We start from the raw sequence: 6,630 nt of genomic DNA, 5'->3' as shown, positions 1-6,630 counted from the left end.
ATCTAAGGAGATAGATTCTTTGTTCTCTGATTAATATTTAGCTCAGATTTGTAGAAAAAAAAAGGAATATCAGCTATTTTTTTGAATATATATAATATTGAGTTAAATATTCATGAATACTGCAAGGAGGAGAAACACCAATGAAGCCAAATACAGCCTGCAACAGGGTACATGCACTAAGATTGCCCCATTACTGTGACTGTGCTTTGGGTAGTCTGCATTCATAGCTTAAGGATTGAAATGATGGATTTTAAAGTTAGTTTTCAGCTGCTATCATAATATATAAATAAAAAGTTAGATTAAAAGAAATAGATAATAACTGAATGTAAGATTCAGTATTTTTAATTTAATTTAATTTAAATTTTAGTATGCCTTTTCTAGATCATTGATCTGTCACATTTTAAAATATTTTCAATTTCTAGGGAATTGTGTACAGATTTATGCCAGTGGCTTCTAACCACTTCAATTTTCTGACTTCTAAAACATGTCTTCTGAAGGATTTATAGAGTCTGGAAATTTACATTACAAAATTGCCTGTAGCACATAAGAAACTTCTGTAATTATTTTCTCTGTTTGTAATCCCTATGACAGGCTGGGACTTCCACTTTCCATTGAAGAAGTACTAAAAGCAACAAGTTTATGTAGTTCTCTGTGTCTGACAGATTATAATTCTGTTTTTCCACACTGCTGTAGACATTGAAAAATGATCAGAGAGGCAAAAGATAACTAATAACAAAATTTCCACACTCTTTTTCATGACAGGTCTCTTACTCTCTTCCAGTTAATGCAATTCATGTTTAAGTATTACTACTCACACTGCCATAGTAAATAGGCACACAAACCATTACCAGGATTTCTGATAAGGTAAATATCATCTTCTACTATTGCTAGTTATTTTTTCAACAGTACAAGTGATTTGGAGCTGACAACACCATTACCACTCTGATTTGCAAAGAGGGGAAGATTATAGCAAAGAATAGAATATTGGACAGCATTAATGCCCTGTTACCTAATGCTCAGAACTTTTTCTGGTAAAACACTGAAGTCTGACTATCTTGTGGTGATGAGCAACAGAATCTGCCTACAGAGAGGAGAGGAGAGGACAGGGAAGAGTGCGACTCAGCTCCCTACAGCAAGTCTCACATTCCTGGGAAATACAGGCTTTTCCTGTAAAGTGTGTGAGTTTTGCAGGCACAAGCACAACAAATTAAAATGTGCAGCAGCAACTTATTGCTATCATCAGTCTTCAGTAGATAAATGATCAAGTAATCACTGCTAAGAAATGAACTGGTAGCTTCAAGGAATCTCATTCTACTCATTATCATTTAGGCACCAGTCTGTTTCTAGTTCTACCAGCTTCTCCAACAAAACAGATTTGTATTATTGCAAATACAGGATGTAATTCCACAGTGAGAGCAGTTTATATGGGAAGCAGTTGAATTTTCTCTCATGTTATTACTTATTTGAACTGCTATTTTATAAAAGCAATTATACTTTTGAAATATTTATTAGCTGATAATTGAGTCCTTCACCCCACATTCAGATCCTATAAGAACTACTTCAAGATGATGAACAGATAAAACATTGCAATTTTGCTGTCAGACATACGGAAAAATTTTACTGGATTTTACTGGACAATTACATCTCAGATTACATCCCACAAAAAACCTTTCACCCCAGCAACAGTTATCAAGAATTGGAGTGAATTATAACATTATTTAAAGCTAACTGGATAATCTGGTTGTGGTCTTGCTGTCTTGTTGTCCTTGCTGCTCTTTTTGCCATTGTTTTGGTTTGATTTGTTTTTTCTTTCCTGCCTTGACACTGTACACAAGTGAAATATTTTTTAATACAAACATAGCCAGTTGGTCTATCAGTGGAACTGTCCACAGTGGGGTAAGTTTTGCGTTTTGCATTCACATGAGGCTTACGCAATGCTACTGAACACAACTAATGAACCCAAGGAGAACCTAGAATAATACCTGGCTGGTAGGTGTTCATGTATTTGTTCTGCCTTCCCTGAATGTGATCTAGCAGCTACTGCCAGTGGCACAGAGCGTCAGACAAGGCAAAGAGAGACTTTTGAGTTACATGGTCTCTCGGTTGCTATGGAATTGATGACAAATGTAATTGCATTGATAGTGTGGAAAATTTATAGAGAAATATAACATGATAAGCACAGAGCAGTCTGTGTTTGGAAACCATAGGTAACCAGAGATGTGCATAGGTAACTGAAAAATGCATAGATATGTTTGCACTTCATGAGCTCGGACTATAGAATTTTATTCACAAAAAGAAAGCTTGAAAGATGATTGTCTCCTCCAATCCCAAAGATACTAACTTAGTCATCCTTAGTTACAGATATGATATGATATTATATTTCATATCTTTATATATATATATATAAATATGGCTCCAGAATGTTTAATAAACATTTATTCTATTAATTATGCTCTCTTGTATTAATTTGATGTTCAGTTCTGTAATCATTCATCCTACAGAACAGCATCATGTTCTGGGAGTGAGCCTATTAGAAACGATAAAATCACATCAATCAAACACTGTGAATACAGGACGATATGGTCTGGAGAGATACACCCCTAATCTGGTCCTTAAAATGTCTTAATAAGTGAATTTTTCTATTTTCCCATATTCTTGGGAAAATGTTCTTACACTCAGTGAATAGATAGCCTGACTTGTATTTCCTTTAGGAATAGTTTTGAATTAAAACACAGTTTCAAAATAAGAATGGCCAAGTTTTCCTTTGGGTTTTTTTCCTCCATGTGTATTCAGGAGCAAGTATGAATCTTTTAGCAAATCTCACAATATCCATGTATGATGCCTCCTTCACACCTGTGCTTTTCCTTGCAGCAAGATTCAATGTATTAGAAAGTGTATTATTCAATGTGTTATTCAATGCATTAGAAAGTGCCAAGCCATGCTAACAGAATGAGAAGAGAAAAAGAGGATGCTACATGTAAAACATGCATCAAGGTCTCTGCTGAAGCTCAAAAATTTCTAATAGTGAAACAAACATGGACTTTGCCAGGACAATATTCAATAATGAGGTTAGAACTCAGAACCTGACCAAGATTTTATATTACTTGCAATAAGACTTTTTAATTATGGTTTGGGAGATGATGACTTTTGCTGGCATTCATTTTGGTTTCTTTATTTTTAACCTTTCTACATAAGTTCATCAATAATTTATTTAAAACAATTCTTTAATGGGAGTAAGGCACTCTTTTCAGAGGTAGACCTCTTAATTGAATGGTAGAATTAGGTTTACAAGTCTCTTTGTTGACCTATGTCCATTTCTAAGACATCAGTCATATTTCAAAATCCTTTTCTAAGACATCATTCATACTTCAAAATCCTTTTCAAAAGCCACAAAGACTATTGACATAAAAGTCACTTACAGAGATACCACTGAGCTTGTGATAGGCGATTGTGGAATGGTTGTATTTAAATAAGACATAGACAGCAGTTCCCAAGCCTCTAACAGGGTACTTTGCCTGCCATCTTTTGGTAAAGCAGTGCTGATGCAAGCAGCCAGCCAGTTTTCCCTGGTGCAGTGGTTTTTCCTGGCTAAGGAAGTTGAATTGTCATGGCTGCATTCCCACTGGAGCCTAAGACCACTTAACTCTTTATGACCACAGAGAGATGCCACCAGAGTCACAGACCTTTCCTGCTGTCATTTTTCATATCTGGGTGGGCCCGATAGGGTCAGGCCCTTTTTACCAACACAAAGCTATTTCTGTGCACTTCAGCCTGCCAGCTCTGAAATCAAGATAATAGCTATGTCATCATCCACACAGAAGCTGTATGTGTAATTGCACTGCAGATTATAAAGTGCTGTACTAATGGATACACAGAGTACCAAAGATGACATAATGCTCTAACCAGCTTATCTGCTTTTCAAATACTGTTATGATGTGACCCTGCTCCTTTTGAAAGCAACATGAGGTTTTGTACAGCTATGAAAGAGTTGAGACCTGTTCACATGGAATAAATGTGCTGGATTGTTTTAGTGACTTCATGCCAGATCAAGAAAAACAGTGCAGTCTTTTTTGGTCATATTACACATGTCTTTGTTCTGGTCAATATGCAATACAGTGATTAGAAAGGAAGATTCTCTACAAAATGTTGTGATTCTTCCACTGCAATGAAGTGAATTTGTCCAACTTATCTTTCCTCACAGGTCTTCAGGAGATTCACCATGCATTCTTTGATAAATGCATTCAAGGGAAACACCTTACAGCCTTGTACTGCTTTATATTTTTCCACTTAGTCCATAATTTCATCTGATATGTATCAGTAACCTGATGCTTCTTCCACGTGCTTGTGTGAAATCCCAGACAGTGGGCTTCTGCAGCAGAGCATCTCACCCCCTACATCTGTTGTTTGCTAGCCAGTCAGATAACTCAAACAGGACAAGCTGTCTTGTATTTCAGGAGGTATAATCTTGAATAATCACTAAGTGATTTTGGTGCCATGGTCACTGGTCTAGCATCTCCCAACTGCCAATAAAAATCTTAGAGATCTGGCAAGACAGACTGCATTTCTGACTGACAGCCACTCACTTTACAACTATAAAAGCCACACAAACCCTTCACAAAGCAGAAATCTTGTATACATTTTCCTGGAAATGTGTGAAGTTTCTCCTGTTAGTAGGAACCTACTTTATGGTTACTCCCCAGGGGATAAGTGAAGGTATTTGTGTCCATTATCATCACTTTGGTGGTAAGTTGCATTTGACTCCTAATCAATACTCTTTCTTTTGCTAGCCTTAATATAGGTATACCTTGATATAGTGCAGTTTCATGCTGTAATTCACAGCAGTTATTTTAGTTATATACTGTGGAGTAACTAATTCTGATTTAGATTTTTCATCTGTTATCTTTTGTTTGTTTAATAAACAATTCATTTTTATATAAATATATCTGATTTGCCATCATTAGAACTTGCCAGACAAAGTGATTCCTTAAATTTAAACTCTTGCCAAAATCTGAGGCTAAGGAAGGACTGATCTTCATTTAGACCCCTTTCTAAAGGAGTTTAAAGGAGTGAAGGAGTTTAAATATACAGTGGAGTTCTTTCTTCCCATCAGAGTCAGAAGACAGAAGAAGCAGGGCATCTTTAATAAACTTTGTCTGTAGTTCCCACTCTCCCAGCAAGAGCTGCTCCTCTCAGTTGCTTAGCACTGAGGTCAAGGAACGCAAACATCAAGTGTTGTTTTATGCTTTTTAATTTCTGAACGTGATGTGATCAGGTAAAGGAGGGATTCTGTCTGGTGATGTCAAATATGGAGACTTCAGTGATGTCTGTTGTTACAAGAGAAGTAAGGAGATTCCTTATTGAGGAACTGAGGCAGGCCCACAGGATGCCAGGGTGGACTATTCCAAGGTGAGAGTATCAACTGAAGCTTGTTGCAGGTGAGTCAGACACGACATTGTGGTCCTGCCTCAGCACAGCCCCTGACTGTATAGCTGAAATCATTCATTGAAACCCAGGTCAATCCATCAATGTGCAGGATCTCTTCTTGTTTTGATTTCCTGAGCCCCTAACATGTCTCTGTGACCCATTGAGACTTGAAGCAAGACTCTGTTCCCATCCTCTGTTCCCATTTCCCTTCCAGTGCTAGCCCCCTACTCCTGCTTCCAGGTACACTGGGCTTTGTATGCAGGGTGTGCAGCTGTTCCTCCTCCTAGCAGGACCTGGAGCACTTTGATGAACCTAGCTGCACAAGCAGAGGGAAGCATTATAACATATGCACAAAGGGGAGGGAAGGTAGTGACAGTTCCAGGTCCAGGTGCATTTATGTCACACAAAGCCTGTCCCAACCCTTCCCTTCTTGAGCCTAACAGCATGCTCAGCTTCTTGTAAATGAAAGGTCTTTGGGAAGAACTTCACTCACATTTCCATGGTTTCCTGGTTCAATTTTACACCTCATAAACCTGACTTAATTGGGCAGATGACTAAATTGGTATCTCATGGCTCTAACATGAGTCTTTTACTTGGTCTACTACTACAGGCTAGTGACTGGGCATTGGAAGAGAAGCCACAGTCTTGCATCTTCTCTGCTTTCTTTGCTCTGCATCTTGTTACTTGTGCAATGATAACTCTATAAAGAAAGTCTAAAGTTCAAATCTGGATTTTACAAATTTGAATGTTCCACAGGTTACAAAAATAATTCTAGTGTTGTCATGGTTTAGGAATGGTATTCTCCAATTTAGAACCCATGCTGCCACTTCCCGTCCCCTGCTTCAATTGGAGGCACAAAAGGTGAAGTTTGAGATAAGAACAACTTACTGGAAACAACAATAAAGAAGAAAAAAAACAGTAACAGCAACAAAACTACAACAAAAGGTGGAAGAAGGAGAAGAAGAAGGAGAAGGGGGATAAATTATTTACAGTGAAAAGGCCCTGACAATAAACAATACCAGACTGTTTCATCCATCATGTTTTCCTGACCAGAAGGAATCCCTCCTCCTAAGAAGCAAGAGTCCCTTTCCCCTGCCCCTGGCAATGACCTAAGGTGGTATCAAACAACCTCAGGGTCCTCCTACCCCCTCTTGGCTACTGCAAAAATTAACCCCACCCTGGCTGGAAGCAAGACAAGCGGTTTAA

The 6,630-nt window shown here is 37.9% G+C and overlaps 1 protein-coding gene across 15 annotated transcripts in view; it reads right to left on the bottom strand.

Moving 5' to 3' along the window:
* TRPM3 (transient receptor potential cation channel subfamily M member 3) overlaps positions 1-6,630 on the bottom strand; it is a 416,327-nt gene that overhangs the window by 7,654 nt on the left and 402,043 nt on the right. The window lies entirely within an intron of this gene.

This window comes from Motacilla alba, chromosome Z, assembly GCF_015832195.1.
Source record: "Motacilla alba alba isolate MOTALB_02 chromosome Z, Motacilla_alba_V1.0_pri, whole genome shotgun sequence".
In the NCBI taxonomy this organism is placed as follows: Eukaryota; Metazoa; Chordata; class Aves; order Passeriformes; family Motacillidae; genus Motacilla; species Motacilla alba.
This window is presented reverse-complemented; position numbering and strand designations above follow the sequence as displayed.